Here is a 20,464-nt window from a genome sequence, read left to right as displayed (position 1 = left end):
TCGATAGAAGTATTTTGGATATACGTTATATTATTGTGTACTTTACTAGTACTCCTAGTAGCACCAGGGTAATAAATACCGGTTCGGTTGCTAAGTGTTAGTAACTCGAAATAAAAGGCTACGGAGACTAGCTAAAGGTGTGATTACGATATGTGTTGGAAGTGTTTCCAAGGTTGATTTGATCAAACATCGCACGCTCCCTCTACCATCGGGATTGGTGTTAAACCTAAATAATTGTTATTTGGTGTTTGCGTTGACCATAGACATGATTGGATTATGTTTATCGCAATACGGTTATTCATTTAAGGAGAATAATGGTTACTCTGTTTATTTGAATAATACCGTCAATGGTCTTGCACCTAAAATGAATGGTTTATTGAATCTCGATCATAGTGATACACATGTTCATGCCAAAAGATATAAGATAGTAATGATAGTACCAGATATCTGTGGCACTACCATTTGAGTCATATTGGTATAAAACGCATGAAGAAGCTCCATGTTGATGGATCTTTGGACTCACTTGTTTTTGAAAAGATTGAGACATACGAACCATGTCTATTGTTAGATATGCATGAAGAAACTCCATACAGATGGATCGTTTGGACTCACTTGATTTTGAATCACTTGAGACATGCAAATCATACCACATGGGCAAGATGACTAAAAGGCCACATTTTCAGTAAAATGGAACAAGAAAGCAACTTGTTGGAAGTAATACATTTTGATGTGTGCAGTCCAATGAGTGCTGAGGCACGCAGTGGATATCGTCATATTCTTACTTCACAGATGATTTGAGTAGATGCTGAGTATATTTACTTGATGAAACACAAGTCTGAATTATTGAAAGGTTCAAGTAATTTCAGAGTGAAGTTGAAGATCGTCGTGACAAGATGATAAAATGTATATGATATGATCATATAGATGAATATCTGAGTTACGAGTTTGGCACACAATTAAGACATTGTGGAAATTGTTTCACAACTAATACTGCCTGGAACACCATAGTGTGATGGTGTGTCCGAACATCATAACTGCACCCTATTGGATATGGTGCATACTATGATGTCTCTTATCGAATTACCACTATCGTTTATGGGTTAGGCTTTAGAGACAACCGCATTCACTTTAAATAGGGCACCACACAATTCCGTTCAGACGACACCGTATGAACTATGGTTTAGAGAAACCTAAGCTGTCGTTTCTTAAAAGTTTGGGGCTGCGATGCCTATGTGAAAAAGTTTCAGGCTGATAAGCTCGAACCCAAAGTGGATAAATGCATCTTCATAGAATACCCAAAAATAGTTGGGTATACCTCCTATTTCAGATCCGGAAGCAAAAGTGATTGTTTCTAGAAACGGGTCCTTTCTCGAGGAAAAGTTTCTCTCGAAAGAATTGAGTGGGAGGATGGTGGAGACTTGATGAGGTTATTGAACCGTCACTTCAACTAGTGTGTAGCAGGGCACAGGAAGTTGTTCCTGTGGCACCTACACCAATTGAAGTGGAAGCTTATGATAGTGATCATGAAACTTCGGATCAAGTCACTACCAAACCTCATAGGTCGACAAGGATGCGTACTACTTCAGAGAGGTACGTAATCCTGTCTTGTTGCTAGACAACAATGAACCTACAAACTATGGAGAAGCGATGGTGGGCCCGGATTTCGACGAATGGCTCGAGGCCATAAAATCCGAGAGAGGATCCATGTATAAAACAAAGTATACACTTTGAAAGAACCACTTGATGGTCGCATGGCTGTTGGGTGCAGATGGATTTTAAAAGGAAGACGAACAATGATGGTAAGTGTCAACCATTAAGAAAGCTCGACTTGTCGTTAAGATGTTTCCCGACAAGTTCAAGGAGTTGACTACAATGAGACTTTCTCACTCGTAGAGATGCTAAGAGTCTGTTGGAATTATGTTAGCAGTTACTGCATTATTTATGAAATCTTGCAGATAGGATGTCAAAACATAGTTTCCTATAGGTTTTTCTTGAGGAAAGGTTGTATGTGATACAACCAGAAGGTTTTGTCAATCCTGAAAGATGCTAACAAGTATGCAAAAGCTCCAGCAATCCTTCTAAGGACTGGAGTAAGCATCTCGGAATTGGAATGTACGCTTTGATGAGATGATCAAAGATTTTGGGTTTGTACAAAGTTTATGAGAAACTTGTATTTCCAAAGAAGTGAGTGGGAGCACTATAGAATTTTTGATGAGTATATGTTGTTGACATATTGTTGATCAGAAATGATGTAGAATTTCGGGAAAGCATGCAAGGTTATTTGAAAAGTGTTTTTCAATGGAAAACCTGGATTAAGCTACTTGAAAGTTGAGCATCAAGATCTATAAGGATAGATAAAAAACGCTTAATATTACTTTCAAATGAATACATACCGTGACAAGATTTTGAAGGACTTCAAAATATATCAACAAAGAAGGAGTTCTTGGCTGTGTTACAAGATGTGAGTATTGAGTAAGACTCAAGACCTGACCACGGCAGAAGAGAGAGAAAGGACGAAGGTCGTCCCCTATGCTTTAAATGTAGGCTCTACAGTATGCTATGTTGTGTACCGCATCTGAAGTGTGCCTTGCCATGAGTGAGTCAAGGGGTACAAGAGTGATCCAGGAATGGATCACATGACAGCAGTCAAACTTGTCCTTAGTAACTAGTGGACTAAGGAATTTTCTTGATTATGGAGGTGGTAAAAGAGTTTGTCGTAAAGGGTTACGTCGATGCAAACTTTGACACTAATCCGGATGACACTGAGGAGTAAACCGGATTCATATAGTAGAGCAGTTATTTGGAATAGCTCCAAGTAGCGCGTGGTAGCTACATCTACAAGATGACATAGAGATTTGTAAAGCACACATGGATCTGAAAGGTTCAGACCCATTGACTAATAAACCTCTCTCACAAGCGAGATATGAACAAACCCCTTGGGTGTTGGATTCATTACAATCACATAGTGATGTGAACTAGATTATTGACTCTAGTGCAAGTGGGAGACTGTTGGAAATATGCCCTAGAGGCAATAATAAAATGGTTATTATTGTATTTCCTTGTTCATGATAATTGTCTATTGTTCATGCTATAATTGTATTTACCGGAAACCGTAATGCATGTGTGAATACATAGACCACAACATGTCCCTAGTAAGCCTCTAGTTGACTAGCTCGTTGATCAATAGATGGTCATGGTTTCCTGACCATGGACATTGGATGTCATTGATAACGGGATCACATCATTAGGAGAATGATGTGATGGACAAGACCCAATCCTAAGCATAGCGCAAGATCGTGTAGTTCGTCTGCTAAAGCTTTTCTAATGTCAAGTATCTTTTCCTTAGACCATGAGATTGTGCAACTTCCGGATACTGTAGGAATACTTTGGGTGTGCCAAATGTCACAACGTAACTGGGTGACTATAAAGGTGCACTACGGGTATCTCCGAAAGTGTCTGTTGGGTTGGCACAAATCGAGACTCGGATTTGTCACTCCGTATGACGGCGAGGTATCTCTGGGCCCACTCGGTAAGACATCATCGTAATGAGCTCAATGTGACTAAGGGTTAGTCACAGGATGATGTGTTACGGAACGAGTAAAGTGACTTGCCAGTAACGATATTGAACGAGGTATTGGGATACCGACGATCGAATCTCGGGCAAGTAACATACCGATTGACAAAGGGAATTGTATACGGGATTGCTTGAATCCTCGACATCGTGGTTCATCCGATGAGATCATCGTGGAACATGTGGGAACCAACATCGGTATCCAGATCCCGCTGTTGGTTATTGGCCGGAGAGTTGTCTCGGTCATGTCTGCATGGTTCTCGAACCCGTAGGGTCTACACACTTAAGGTTCGATGACGCTAGGGTTATTAGGAAGACTCGTATGTGATTATCGAATGTTGTTAGGAATCCCGGATGAGATCCCGGACGTCACGAGGAGTTCCGGAATGGTCCGGAGGTGAAGATTTATATGTGGGAAATTGTCATACGGTCACCGGAAAGGTTCGGGGGCATATCGGTATTGTACCGGGGCCATCGGGAGGGGCCACCTCTCCCGGAGGACCTTATGGGCTATAAGGGTAAGGGAACCAGCCCCAAGTGGGCTGGGGTGCCAACCCCACCAAGGGCCCATGCGCCTAGGGTTGGGGGAAACCCTAAGGGGGGCGCCCCCCTTGCTTGGGGGGCAAGCCCCCTCCCCTTGGCCGCCGCCCCCTCTAGATCTCATCTAGAGGGGCCGGCCCCCTTCCTCCTTTCCCATATAAATAGAGGGGCAAGGGGATGTCTGCATACGATTTCTAAGGCGCAGCCCCTCCCCTCCCCAACACCTCTCCTCCTCCGCGTGAGCTTGGCGAAGCCCTGCCGGAGAACTGCCACTCCATCACCACCACGCCATCGTGCTGCTGTTGGAGCTCTCTTCCTCAACCTCTCCCTCCTCCTTGCTAGATCAAGGCACGGGAGACGTATCCGTTCTGTATGTGTGTTGAACGTGGAGGTGCCGTCCGTTCGGCGCTAGGATCATCGGTGATTTGGATCACGACGAGTACAACTCCATCAACCCCGTTCACTTGAACGCTTCCGCTTAGCGATCTTCAAGGGTATGAAGATGCACTCCCTCTCTCTCGTTGCTAGTATCTCCTAGATTGATCTTGGTGACACGTAGGAAAATTTTGAATTATTGCTACGTTCCCCAACAAGGTTTGCTAGCTAGATTGGCACGGCAGCGCAACGGCTTGCTCGTGCGCGCCGCGCTATGGCCCGCCATCTGGCTCGAGCGAAGGCCACCGCGGCGGCTTGCTCGCTCGTGAGTCACGCTCGGGCCAGCCTGCCAACCCGTGCGGAGGCCAGCGCGGCGTCCGGCCCGTCCGGCTGAGCGGCGGCCAACTCGCTCATCACCGGCGCCACCGACGAACACGCATCCGTACTGTTTGAAGTAATGTTCAGGAAAAATCATGATTTGAGGGGGAATAACATGATAGAAGGTCAGATGTGGGTCCCTCGTGTCAACGGTCAAACAAAATGTGTTGGTTTAAGCTGCCTCGTCAGCACGGACGTGTGGGCCAACCCTGTCATAAATGGGTTTAAACTAACCTAATCGGTAGGAGTACTAGGTAGTTTTTGGCGTGGATTAAGAAATTTTGGGTATGTTTTTGCTATTTTTTTGTATAATAGATTCGTCCTAGGGCTGGTTGAAAGTGGTAGTTTTTTGTTAAATACTCTACATATTGTAAGGAGTGAAAGTTAAGCTTTGGAAGCCAATAAGCAAGGCTAGTTACATAGTGCATATGTGTACATGATTGAAAGTAAATATCAACCATGAGTGACTAATATCTTGATGGTAAACTCGACACTATGGAATACTAGGGAAAAATGCATGGTTGGAAATACTAGCAATGTTCATGTCCGTTGCAACGAATCATAATTAGAATAATACTTATTCACAAACTTGGTACAAAACACTCTAATTTTGATATACATATGTCACTAGAGATATATTATGTTTCAATTAGAATATATTCCTTGGGCTGTTTTGGTGAGGTCAGGGAGGGATGTGGTTGGTTTTAATATACTAATTATGGGTTTTTCTGCAAATTGGTAGACAAGTGGGATGTTGGTGAGAAAAGGCAACAACTTACCTCACAATCGTTAGATGTAGATCTAATGGTCAGAAACGACGGATGGCAGACACACCAGCATCACCAACTTAGTCTTGTGTAGGAGTACTAGCAAGATCTGTGCATTGCACGGAACATCAAGATGCATTTTTTTACAAAACACTTGTTGTGATTGACCCTTGCGGGAGTAATCCCATGTACAAAAACTAATGATATCTCGAGAAATATGAGATAAGGTGAAGAGGAGTGGGGTGTGGTGGTGGTTGGTGGTCGGACTGAGCGGAGGCATGGGGATTGGCGATGCCGGCAGCGGCCACCAGGCTAGTTTGTTCTAGAGGCTTCCTTTCTTAATTGCTCAACAATGAGGTTTTTTGGAGATAAGGATGAATGAGGGAAGGCCTTGTCTGCAAATGTGGAGAGGGGTGCGGGTATCTTTTAGTTTAATTTCCATCCGTCAGATATAGATCAGACGGTCTATATTGCAAGATGGCACACGTACCATCATCACCAACTCGGTTTTTTATAAGAGAAGAAATATAAGTATGGAGATACAAACGTATTATCGATACTTGCTTCCATAAACTAGCATCTACATTTAATTCAACACCTCGGCATGTGGGGCCTTAGCACAATGACTTCTCGACTATGTAAAACAAAGATTTTCCCGTCGCCGACAAGGAGGGGGTGACAGCGGCGCGCTTTTGTTGGGGATCGTAGCAAAAATTTAAAATTTTCTACGCATCACCAAGATCAATCTATGGAGTAATCTAGCAACAAGGGGAAGGAGAGTGCATCTACATACCCTTGTAGATCGCTAAGCGAAAGCGTTGCAAGAATGCGGATGAGGAAGTCGTACTCGCAGCGATTTAGATCGCGGTTGATTCTGATCTAAGCGCCGAACAACGGTGCCTCCGCGTTCAACACACGTGCAGGCCGGTGACGTCTCCTACGCATTGATCCAGCAAGGGGAGAAGGAGAGGTTGGGGAAGACTCCGTCCGAAGCAGCACGACGGCGTGGTGGTGGTGGAGGAGCATGGGACTCCAGCAGGGCTTCGCCAAGCACTACGAGAGATGAGGAGGGAGAGGGGTAGGGCTGCGCCAACAGGGAGATGATCTCGTGTGTCTTGCAGCCCCCAATACCTCAAGTATATATAGGGGAAGGGGAGGGGCTGCGCCCCCATCTAGGGTTCCCTCCACAGGTCTGGCGGCAGCCCCAAAACCCATCTAGGGTGGCGGCCAAGGGGGGAGAGAGGGGGGCGCACCTAGGGTGGGCCTTAAGGCCCATCTGGACCTAGGGTTTGCCCCCTCCCACTCTCCCTTGCGCCTTGGGCCTTGGGGGGGCGCACCAGCCCACCTAGGGCTGGTCCCCTCCCACACTTCGCCCACGCATCCTTCTAGGGCTGGTGGCCCCACCTGGTGGACCCCCGGGACCCTCTCGGTGGTCCCGGTACGTTACCGATAGCACCCGAAACTTTTCCGGTGACTAAAACAGGACTTCCCATATATAAATCTTTACCTCCGGACCATTCCGGAACTCCTCGTGACGTTCGGGATCTCATCCGGGACTCCGAAAAACATTCGGTAACCGCGTACATACTTTCCCTATAACCCTAGCGTCATCGAACCTTAAGTGTGTAGACCCTACGGGCTCGGGAGTCATGCAGACATGGTCGAGACAACTCTCCGGTCAATAACCAACAGCAGGATCTGGATACCGATGTTGGTTCCCACATGCTCCACGATGATCTCATCGGATGAATCACGATGTCAAGGATTCAATCAATCCCGTATACAATTCCCTTTGTCTATCGGTATGATACTTGCCCGAGATTCGATCGTCGGTATCCCGATACCTTGTTCAATCTCGTTACCGGCAAGTCTCTTTACTCATTCCGTAACACATCATCCCGTGATCAACTCCTTGATCACATTGTGCACATTATGATGATGTCGTACCGAGTGGGCCCAGAGATACCTCTCCGTTTACACGGAGTGACAAATCCCAGTCTTGATTCGTGCCAACCCAACAGACACTTTCGGAGATACCCATAGTGTACCTTTATAGCCACCCAGTTACGTTGTGACGTTTGGCACACCCAAAGCACTCCTACGGTATACGGGAGTTGCACAATATCATGGTCTAAGGAAATGATACTTGACATTAGAAAAGCTTTAGCATACGAACTACACGACCTTTGTGCTAGGCTTAGGATTGGGTCTTGTCCATCACATCATTCTCCTAATGATGTGATCCCGTTATCAACGACATCCAATGTCCATGGTCAGGAAACCGTAACCATCTATTGATCAACGAGCTAGTCAACTAGGGGCTTACTAGGGACATGGTGTGGTCTATGTATCCACACATGTATCTGAGTTTCCTATCAATACAATTCTAGCATGGATAATAAACGATTATCATGAACAATGAAATATAATATAATAACCAATTTATTATTGCCTCTAGGGCATATTTCCAACAGCCTCCCACTTGCACTAGAGTCAATAATCTAGTTCACATCGCCATGTTATTAACACTCACAGGTCACATCGCCATGTGACCAACATCCAAAGAGTTTACTAGACTCAATAATCTAGTTCACATCACTATGTGATTAACACTCAATGAGTTCTGGGTTTGATCATGTTATGCTTGTGAGAGAGGTTGTAGTCAACGGGTCTTGCCATATTCAGATCCCTATGTATTTCGCAAAACTTTATGTCATATCATAGATGCTGCTACCACGTTCCACTTGGAGCTATTCCAAATTGTTGCTCCATTATACGTATCCGGTATCTCTACTCAGAGCTATCCGGATAGGTGTTAAGCTTGCATCGACGTAACTCTTTACGTCGAACTCTTTATCACCTCCATAACCGAGAAACATTTCCTTATTCCTCTAAGGACAATTTTGACCGCTATCTGGTGATCCAGTCCTAGATCACCTTTGTACCCTCTTGCCAGACATGTGGCAAGGCACACATCAGGTGCGGTACTCAGCATGGCATACCGTATAGAGCCTATGACAAGAGCATAGGGGACGACCTTCGTCCTTCCTCTTTCTTCTGCCATGGTCAAGCTTTGAGTCTTACTCAACTTCACACCTTACAACTCAGGTAAGAACCCCTTCTTTGACTGATCTATTTTGAACTCCTTCAAAAACATGTCAAGGTGTCCGTTCTTTGAAAGTATCATCAGGCGTCTTGATCTATCTCTATAGATCCGGATGCCCAATATGTAAGCAGCTTTATCCAGGTCTTCCTTTGAAAATCACTCTTCAAACAACCGTTTATGCTTTCCAGAAATTCTACATCATTTCGAATCAACAATATGTCATCCACATATACTTATCAGAAATGTTGTAGTGCTCCCACTCACTTTCTTGTAAATACAAGTTTCTAGCAAACATTGTATAAACCTAGAAGCTTCGATCACTCCATCAAAGCATATATTCCGACTCCGAGATGCTTGCTCTAGTCCATAGAAGGATTGCTTGAGCCAGCATACCTTTTAGCATCCTTAGGATCGACAAAACCTTTTATTGTATCACATACAACTTTTTTTTACGAAAACTGGTAAGAAAACTTGTTTTGACATCCATCTGTCAAATTTCATAATCGAAAAATACAGCTAATGCTAACATGATTCCGACGGACTTAAGCATCGCTACGGGTGAGAAATTCTCATCGTAGTCAACTCCTTGAACTTGTGAAAAGACTCTTTCCCACAAGTCGAGCTTCATGGATGGTAACATTACCGCCCACGTCCGTCTTCTTCTTAAAGATCCATTTATCTCAATGGCTCGCCGATCATCGGGCAAGTCCAGCAAAGTCCATACTTTGTTCTGATACATGGATCCTATCTCGGATTTCATGGCTTCTAACCATTTGTCGGAAACGGGCCCACCATCGCTTCTCCATAGCTCGTAGGTTCATTGTTGTCTAACAACATGATATCTAAGACAGGATTACCGTACCACTCAGGAGTAGTACATATCCTTGTCAACCTACAAGGTTCGATAGCAACTTGATATGAAGCTTCATGATCACTATCATTAACTTCCTATTCAACAAACGTAGGCGCCACAGAAAACATCTTTCTGTGTTGCATCACTCTCTGGTTGAAACAAAGGTTTGACAACCTCATAAAGTTCTATCTTCCTCCCACTCAATTCTTTCGAGAGAGACTCCTTCTCGAGAAAGGACCCGTTCTTAGCGACAAACAATTTGCCCTCGGATCTGAGATAGAAGGTATACTCAACTGTCACCTTTGGGTATTCTATGAAGATGTGTTTGTCCACTTTTGGGTTCAAGCTTCTCCGGCTGAAGCCTTAAGCATCACAGCCCCAAACATTAAGAAACGACAACTTTGGTTTCTTGCCAAACCAATGTTCATACGACATCGTCTCAACGGACTTATATGCTATCCTATCTAAAGTGAATGCAGCTGTCTCTAATGCATAACCTCAAAATAATAGCGGTAGATCGGTAAGAGACATCATAGATCGCACCATATCTCATAAGGTTCGATTATGACGTCCAGACACACCATTACCCTGTGGTGTTCCAGGTGGCTTCAACTGTGAAACAATTCCACAATGTATTAAGTGATTGCCAAACTCATAACTCAGAAATTCTCATCGATCAGATCGTAGGAATTTGATCTTCTTGTTATGATGGTTCTTAACTTCAATCTGAAATTGCTTGAACTTTTCAAATGTTTCAGACTTGTTCTTCATTAAGTAAATATACTTATATCTACTCAAATCGTCAGTGAAGATGAGAAAATAGCAATATCCACCGCACGCTTCAATTCTCATTGGATCACACGCATCAGCATGTATGATTTCCAACAAGTCACTTGCCCGTTTCATTGTACCTGAAAACGGGGTCTTAGTCATCCTGCCCATGAGGCATGGCTTGCATGTGTCAAGCGATTCAAAATCAAGTGACTCCAAACATCCATCGACATGGAGTTTCTTCATGCATCTTACGCCAATATGACCTAAGCGGCAGTGCCACAAGAAAGTGGTACTATCATTATTAACTCTACATCTTTTGGCGTCAACATGCGTATTACCATGACCGAGATTCAATGAACCATTCACATAGGGTGCATGACCATGAAAGGTATTATTCATGTAAACAGAATAACCATTATTCTCTAACTTCAATGAATAACTGTATTGCAATGAACATGATCTAATCATATTCATGCTCAACGTAGACACTTGATAACATTTATCTAGGTTCAATACTAATCCCGAAGGCAGATGGAGCGTGTGATGGTGATCTCATCAACTTTGGAAAAACTTCCAACACATATTGTCACCTCGCCCTTAGCGAGTCTCTGTTCAGTCCATAGCTTTTGCTTCAAGTCACCAATAATAGCAACTGAACCGGTATCCAATACCCAGGTGCTGCCAGGAGTACTAGTGAGGTACACATTAATAACACGTATATACTTTGAAGTTGCCAGCCTTCTTATCTACCATGCATTTGGGGTAATTCCGCTACCAGTGACCATTCCCCTTACAATAGAAGCACTTAGTCTCGGGTTTGGGTTCAACCTTGGGTTCGTTCACTGGAGCAGCAACTGGTTTGCCATCCATGAAGTTTCCCTTCTAGCCCTTTCCCTTCTTGAAACCAGTGGTCTTGTTAAACCATCAACATTTGATGCTCCTTCTTGATTTCACCCTTTTGCGGTCTTAAGCACCGCGGACAGCTCCGGGATCAACTCCATCCCTTGCATGTCATAGTTCATCACGAAGATCTAGTAGCTTAGTGATAGTGGCTAGAGAACTCTATCAATCACTATCTTATCTTCAAGTTTAACTCCCACTTGATTTAAGTGATTGTAGCACCCAAACATTCTGAGCACATGCTCACTAGCTGAGCTATTCTCCTCCATCTTGTTGGCAAAAGAACTTGTCAGAGGTCTCATACCTCTCAACACGGGCATGAGCCTGAAATCCCAATTTCAGCTCTTGGAACATCTCATATGTCTTATGACGTTCAAAACATCATTGGAATCCCGATTCTAAGCCGTAAAGTATGGTGCACTAAACTATCAAGTAGTCATCAGGATGTGTCTGTCAGGTGTTCACAACATCCATAGACGACGTTGGAGGGGTTTGCACATCGAGCGGTGCATCAAAGACGTAAGCCTTCTGTGTAGCAGTGAGGACACTCCTCGGACAACGGACCCAGTCTGCATCATTGCTTACAATATCTTTCAACTTGGTCTTTCTCTAGGAACGTATTGAAACAGGGAGCTACAACGTGAGCTATTTATCTACAACATATTTGCAAAGACAATTTAGACTATGTTCATGATAATTAAGTTCATCTAATCAAATTATTCAATGAACTCCCACTCAGATAGACATCCCTCTAGTCATCTAAGTGAAACATGATCCGAGTCAACTAGGCCGTGTCTGATCATCATGTGAGACGGACTAGTCAACATCGGTGAACATCTTCATGTTGATCGTATCTTCTATACGACTCATGCTCGACCTTTCGGTCTTCCGTGTTCCGAGTCCATGTCTGTACATGCTAGGCTCGTCAAGTCAACCTAAGTGTATTGCATGTGTTCCGAGGCCATGTCTGTACATGCTAGGCTCGTCAACACCCGTTGTATTCGAACGTTAGAATCTATCACACCCGATCATCACGTGGTGCTTCGAAACAACGAACCTTCGCAACGGTGCACAGTTAGGGGGAACACTTTTCCTGAAATTTTAGTGAGGGATCATCTTATTTAAGCTATTGTCATTCTAAGCAAATAAGATGTAAACATGATAAACGTCACATGCAATCAAATAGTGACATGATATGGCCAATATCATTTTTCTCCTTATGATCTCCATCTCTGGGGCTCCACGATCATCGTTGTCACCGGCATGACACCATGATCTCCATCATCATGATCTCCATCATCGTGTCTTCTTGAAGTTGTCTTGTCATCTATTACTTCTACTACTATGGCTAACACTTTAGCAATAAAGTAAAGTAATTACATGACGTTTATGTTGACATGCATGTCATAAATAAATTAAGACAACTCCTATGGATCCTATCGGTTGTCATACTCATCGACATGCAAGTCGTGATTCCTATTACAAGAACATGATCAATCTCATACATCACATATATCATTCATCACATCCTTTTGGCCATATCACATCACAAGGCATATGCTGCAAAAACAAGTTAGACGTCCTCTAATTGTTGTTGCAAGTTTTTACGTGGCTGTTATAGGTTTCTAGCAAGAACGTTTCTTACCTACGCGAAAACCACAACGTGATATGCCAATTTCTATTTACCCTTCATAAGGACCCTTTTCATCAAATCCGATCCGACTAAAGTGGGAGAGACAGACACCCGCTAGCCACCTTATGCAACTAGTGCATGTCAGTCGATGGAACCAGTCTCACGTAAGCGTATGTGTAAGGTCGGTCCGGGCCGCTTCATCCCATGATGCCGCGGAATCAAGATAAGACTAGTAACGGCAAGTAAATTGACAATATCGACGCCCACAACTGCTTTGTGTTCTACTCGTGCATAGAAACTATGCATAGACCTAGCTCATGATGCCACTGTTGGGGATCATAGCAGAAATTTAAAATTTTCTATGCATCACCAAGATCAATCTATGGAGTAATCTAGCAACGAGTGGAAGGAGAGTGCATCTACATACCCTTGTAGATCGCTAAGCGAAAGCGTTGCAAGAACGCGGATGAGGGAGTCGTACTCGCAGGATTCAGATCGTGGTTGATTCCGATCTAAGCGCCGAACAACGGCGCCTCCGCGTTCAACACACGTGGAGCCCAGTGACGTCTCCTACGCCTTGATCCAGCAAGGGGAGAAGGAGAGATTGGGGAAGACTCCGTCCAGCAGCAGCACGACGGCGTGGTGGTGGTGGAGGAGCGCGGGACTCCAGCAGGGCTTCGCCAAGCACTACGAGAGACGAGGAGGGAGAGGGGTAGGGCTGCGCCAACAGGGAGATGATCTCGTGTGTCTTGCAGCCCCCAATACCTCAAGTATATATAGCGGAAGGGGAGGGGCTGCGCCCCCATCTAGGGTTCCCTCCCTAGGGGTGGCGGCAGCCCCAAAACCCATCTAGGGTGGCGGCCAAGGGGGGAGAGAGGGGGGCGCACCTAGGGTGGGCCTTAAGGCCCATCTGGACCTAGGGTTTGCCCCCTCCCACTCTCCCTTGCACCTTGGGCCTTGGGAGGGGGCACACCAGCCCACCTAGGGCTGGTCCCCTCCCACACTTGGCCCACGCAGCCTTCTAGGGCTGGTGGCCCCACCTGGTGGACCCCCGGGACCCTCCCGGTGGTCCCGGTACGTTACCGATAGCACCCGAAACTTTTCCAGTGACCAAAACGGGACTTCCCATATATAAATCTTTACCTCCGGACCATTCCGGAACTCCTCGTGACGTCCGGGATCTCATCCAGGACTCAAAACAACATTCGGTAACCGCATACATACTTTCCCTATAACCCTAGCGTCATTGAACCATAAGTGTGTAGACCCTACGGGCTCGGGAGTCATGCAGACAAGGCCGAGACAACTCTCCGGTCAATAACCAACAGCGGGATCTGGATACCCATGTTGGTTCCGACATGCTCCACGATGATCTCATTGAATGAACCACGATGTCAAGGATTCAATCAATCCCGTATACAATTCCCTTTGTCTATCGGTATGATACTTGCCCGAGATTCGATCGTCGGTATCCCGATACCTTGTTCAATATCGTTACCGGCAAGTCTCTTTAATCGTTCCATAACACATCATCCCATGATTAACTCCTTGATCACATTGTGCACATTATGATGATGTCCTACCAAGTGGTCCCAGAGATACCTCTCCGTTTACACAGAGTGACAAATCCCAGTCTCGATTTGTGCCAACCCAACAGACACTTTCGGAGATACCCGTAGTGTACCTTTATAGCCACCCAGTTACATTGTGAAATTTGGCACACCCAAAGCACTCCTACGGTATCCGGGAGTTGCACAATCTCATGGTCTAAGGAAATGATACCTGACATTAGAAAAGCTTTAGTATACGAACTACATGACCTTTGTGCTAGGCTTAGGATTGGGTCTTGTCCATCACATCATTCTCCTAATGATGTGATCCCGTTATCAACGGCATCCAATGTCCATGGTCAGGAAACCGTAACCATCTATTGATCAACGAGCTAGTCAACTAGAGGCTTACTAGGGACATGGTGTTGTCTATGTATCCACACATGTATCTGAGTTTCCTATCAATACAATTCTAGCATGGATAATAAAAGATTATCATGAACAATGAAATATAATATAATAACCAATTTATTATTGCCTCTAGGGCATATTTCCAACAGCTTTTTGCCTTGCTCTAGTCCTAGTAGTCATACTAGGTGGTCTAAGCACGTGTAGATTTATTCTTTTTCACGTCTCGTGTTCGCCGTACTGCCATGACTGTTGATGAATAGACGGTAAGTTATTCACGGGGAAACCCTTAGTGAGCGTGTTTGCGAGAGAGAGAGAGAGAGAGAGAGAGAGAGAGTGTGTGATATGTTAGAGACTGAGGCAATGATGACAGATTCTTTGTGTCTATGTGTGTGGAGGATAGAGAGAGACATGTACATGGGGCTTTGTGTTGTGTAATGTGGAGACACATATACATAATTAGAGAGTGAGTGTGTGAGATACACATGCGGACATGAGGAGAGATGAGGATCTAGATAAATGGGTGTTTGTGCATGTCTGTGTGTGTTAGTGCACGCGTTTGTGTGTGAGAGGGAGAGAGTGTATCTGGAGTAGAGAGACCACTGATGATGTAAACCTAGTATAAGGGAAGGGGGAATGGTGTGACATGTGTAGTAGCGAGATAGCACGGGTGCGGGCAGGGGGAGCAGACTATTTGGAAGAGAAATCGAGTGTGTGTGTGGGAGAGGGGTGTGAGAGCGAGAGAAAGAGAGAGCTAGCGACGGAGAGAGAGAGTGAGAGAGGAAGAGAGGGGGCGAGAGGGGTCGTTTGTGTCCATAAATGGCGTATAGATAGGGAGACAATATTGATGTTGTCCGAAATTGGCCTATGAATGGAGATGCAAGGGAAGCGAGTCATCGTGTGTGTGATAGGGACTTCATGAGAGATCTAGAATAGATGGTGTAGAGAACAATGTGTGAAATCAAGAACGATTATACATTAGGGAGCTATGCAAAGAATCACGACATATATGTATACAGGGAATGAGCTGGGGCGGGTCCGCATGTGGGAGAGATAGAAAGAGGAGAGTGGTGCACAAGGAGACAAAGTGTGCTTGTTTGAAGTGGGGGTGGTGTGTGAGGTGAGTGCGCGAGAACCACATAACTAGGGAGATAGACGTTTGGGGGCGACGTTTTGTGTGTATGGGAAATATACACTCTACATAGTGTGTGTGCTTGGATAAGAGAGATAGCGGGAGACCTAGAGAGTGAGGGAAGAGATGTGTGCATGCCCGAGAGACAAAGTGCTAGAGTCCTATGTTGGGGTCCGGACTTTACAAGAGAGAGCGGTGTTAATGTGCTCGTGTGTTGGTGTTTGGGGGAGAGAACGACTTCTTTATGTGTGTGTGTGTGTGTAGTGGGGGGGTTTGACTTCAGATAAAGAGTGAGTTGTCTATATTTGAGGGACTTTAGCGTAATTGAGATATTGTGCACTCATGGCTGATCAATTTGTTTCACAGTTTGTACTACGAGATAACGATACTTTTGAACATGCGTGATATACCTTGATGTACCAGAATTACAAACCTAAGATTGGAATTTTGGAATTCGACTCCATCATTAGCTTTTGTAATTCATTTAAATGGAGGTACATTTTTTAAGCCAGGATTTCGTGATTTCAAATTCATATATTAAACCTAGAGATATACACATACGGACATGTTCAAACTTTATAATCATACACATTTTTGCTTTTGTCATCATATTTAGGATAAACACATTTGGAATTTCATTTGAATTGGTTCGTATGATGGTATTTGCTTGTAGTAGCTCAATGATCCATATTTGAATTGAATGGACAATCTAAGTTTCGAGTTGGAGACATTGATTTTCAAAACTTGCACTTTTTTGCGTGCAAAACAAACAAATTGTCGGCCATGATATCATAGTTGGCCGTACGAGAGAAGAATACTTATAATTTTAGGCGCCAAAAGCTTTCAAAATTCCCACTCACATCGAAATATCACGTGCCCGAAAGTTTAGCCCTGCGATATTCCTGTTTTATCCCTGCCACATGAACGGAAAAGGGCTACTTTGGTAACTCCATTGTTTTCCCCTCTTTGCCCTCAACATTCTTCCCCAGAGCCCCTCCCCTTCCCCTCCCCGACCCCCCCAACCACGGCAAGCCGCTGAATCTAGTTTTCCGCCGCAGCGGTGGACCTCACACCCCGCCAGATCTACCTTCCGCACCTTGGAACCCCCAACTGCCAACTCACCACTTCACCGGAGCTGCTTCAGCGACTGGCTTGTCCACCGCTCCAGATCTCCTTGACCGCCATCATGGTCCACCGCACCGGATCTGCTTAACCGGCGCCCTCGTCCACCACAGTGTAGGCCCTTCACTGACTCCCTCGTCCGGCCCTTCACTGGCCCTTCATACAATCCCTCATCCGCCGCAACAGATCCGCCTCACCAAAAGCACTGTACAACGCGCCTGCCGAAGCATTCGTCCACTGCACCGGACCCGCTCCACGGACGCCATATTCAACTCCACCGGCCCTGCTTTACCGACGCCGCAACCTCATCAAGTTATTTCGATTTGTACTCCTTCGGTTTTTCTCTTTATCGTGCAACTGTTCACTTACCACAGATGAGCTTTCTTGTATGTCGACAGGCACCGCAACCGTAGCACCGGAGCCGCTTCAGCGATGGCGACAGCCGGCCCAAACTCAACAGCAACACGAGCACCATCGACGATCCTTAGCTATCAAGTATGACAATGATACCCATACGCCGCCGAGAATCAGGTACTATTATCCAACGGCCGGCATCTACGTTCACTTTCCTAGCATAAGCACCGCACCTTTGAATTTCTTCAGGGCATCATTCAGTTTTTCATGAGACACGTTATTCTGCTTGCACCTGTAGGGCCATACTTCTGGCAGTGAACATGTTACATGTGCTAAATTACATACCAGTGCACATATAGTTAATATGCTTTAGTTTTGTTCTGATGCCACCTGTTGGTTCCATCAGACTGCTTAATGTTCTCTATGCTTAATTACACATCAGCAAACTAGCATGTGGTTCCGCTGCTTTTTGTTCGTTTTACCCTACATTTTCTGATGCTAGCTATTACATCACTGCTCCGAGCCTCTGTTCATTACTTGTTTGTGTGTTCTTGATCTTCCCAAGTTGCATGCTAATTTGATGCTTCTATTAATTATGGTGCTGCCAACCCCATCAAGCAAAAAATTTGTTCTTTTGGGGCTGGCACCTCGAACAAGCATAAAAATAGAGGGAAGCAGATATATTGTCTTGTATGCACACACCCTTCTTTCATTAGTTTAGATGAACCATTGATGATCAATTCGGACCAGTGCATGCGATTAAAATTAATTTTACCTAAATAGATGGTGCAGAATAAACTACAACAACTAGATTTGCAACCACAGGATGCTGACGATATCTTCAAACAACATTGCAACAGCAGCTAGGCTTCACAGCAACATATGGTAAGCCAGTGTGTTTTAGTACATGTGAAATGTAATGCGAGTGGGATGCTTTCTTGGCTGGTGCCATCAACGTGTAATCCTACTGAATTACAAATAGTTCAGTTGTCTACTTTGTTGTATTGCTTGATTCAAATGCTTATTTGTTGTTACGCTATACCTGAGTTGGCCAATATGTCAGCAGTGCCTGCTGTACTATCGTAAAGAAATGCATGCCTATTTCATTTGAGTCCTTAACTTTTCCTCTCAACTTCATCACAAGACTGTCTTCATAGTTTATATGAGGCCACACTGTTAAGTGCTTTCTCAGATTATTTCAACTGCTTAGATGCCTTGGCAACTTAAATATAGCGGTTGTACACTCCCTTTCAACTAGGGATGTCAACTGGGTCCCGTTTAATCCTGATTAAAGTCCACTAGTGGTATGATAGTTCAAAAGAGTTTTTGTTTTTTGAGGAAAATGAACTAGGGAGGTAGCAAAAACTAACTAGATGGGACTGGCGGATGTCGTTTATTTGCCACTTACATCTCTAGTTTCATCTTACCATTATAATTTCTTTTCGGCTGATGCTGCTTCGGACCATTTAAATATAGTTTGCCATGCTCGGCAATAATTCGCCTGTCGTTTACCATGTAAGCTTACTGCCTGGATCATATGATAACTATCTCTTACTGATGTCCAGCGGAAACCTTTTAGGATGTCGTTCACACTAGGACACAATGTACAACCCCAGAATCTATTTGTGGAAGCAGTGTGCCATCCATGTTACCAGATGGTAGCAGTTCAGAGGCAACACCGCCGGAGAGCAGTTTGAGCATAGATATTATAGTGCTTGAGGCTCTACTAGAGGTAGAAAGAGATGGTGTGGCTGCCATGAATGAGGTAATCTTTATCTTGAGACTGGAAATTACAGAATTAGCGGCACGCATTATGCAAGCAACCCAAGAATTGGAGGAAGTAAGAATGTTGCATTTGAAGACGGAGGAGGTCCTGCTGTTTTTGCTATCTGAAGCCCAAGGTAATCCCAGTTCTTCTTTAGATACCAGTTGAAATTGTCATTAGATTATTGTACTTGCATGTTGTGTCATATCTCTGAATGGATTATGTTGCAAGACCCCCTATGTTGTCCATGTGTTGTAATGATCCGAATTTTTTAGGCGAGGTAATCCTCAGTACTTGTATGATTGACATAAGGTGGACTGTTTTTCGTGTGAGCATATTGTATTGGATGAAATAACTATTTGACTCAGAGTGTATCCAACCTACTGAATTCGAAGATCACGGCATTTCTAAATCATAATCATATATAAAAGTGGAATAAATCTTTGTTGTGGTTTTGAAGAAATAAATAACAAAATGTATAATTATCTATGGATATTCATAATCGAATACAAATTGGATTTGAATTTAGTTTGCCAGGTCCCAGGGAAAACGTGAATGCTAATTCTCCCAAGTTTTGAATGAAGCGGCTAAACACCCACTATAATTTGTGGGCTGCCCGAAGCAAGTGTTTGTGAGATGGAAATTACTGTCTACCCCTGACACTTGACATCCTTATCGACCGGATTTACACTGCTGTCGATAGGGGTAGACTAGTAACTTCAATCAGACGTGACACGACGGCCTCTAAGCCCATTTAGACACGGTGGGCGCCAAACGTGGGCGGCAAAACACATTTGATTCAAGCTCGTCCGAAAGACATGTGTCTCTTCCTCCATTTCCCCATTCATACACGGTGGGCGGCAAAACAAACTCTCCTCGTCCGAAATCGATGTAGGCTAATATTTCAAATAGGGGCAGATGTGTAACTTCCACTAGACGTGACACAACCGCCCTACCTGTCAGCCCCGTTCATACACCATGGGCGCCAACCGTGGGCGGCAAAACACCCTCTCCTCATCCGAAATAGTTACCGGCAAATATTTGGGAGATGCGAGAATCGTCCTATCCCCAACCAACGCGATGTCCGAAATTTTAAACGGAGGATAAGTTCGTAACTTTCCCCCATTTGAAAGAAGTGCGTCCCAAAGTTTGAGATCCCCCTCCCGTCCATTTCCCCATTCATACACCGTCGGCGGCATGACAACCTCCGCACTATGGCCAGCCTCCTCCGTCCGC

This window comes from Triticum urartu, chromosome 4, assembly GCF_003073215.2.
Source record: "Triticum urartu cultivar G1812 chromosome 4, Tu2.1, whole genome shotgun sequence".
In the NCBI taxonomy this organism is placed as follows: Eukaryota; Viridiplantae; Streptophyta; class Magnoliopsida; order Poales; family Poaceae; genus Triticum; species Triticum urartu.
Note: the sequence above shows the minus strand (reverse complement) of the source record.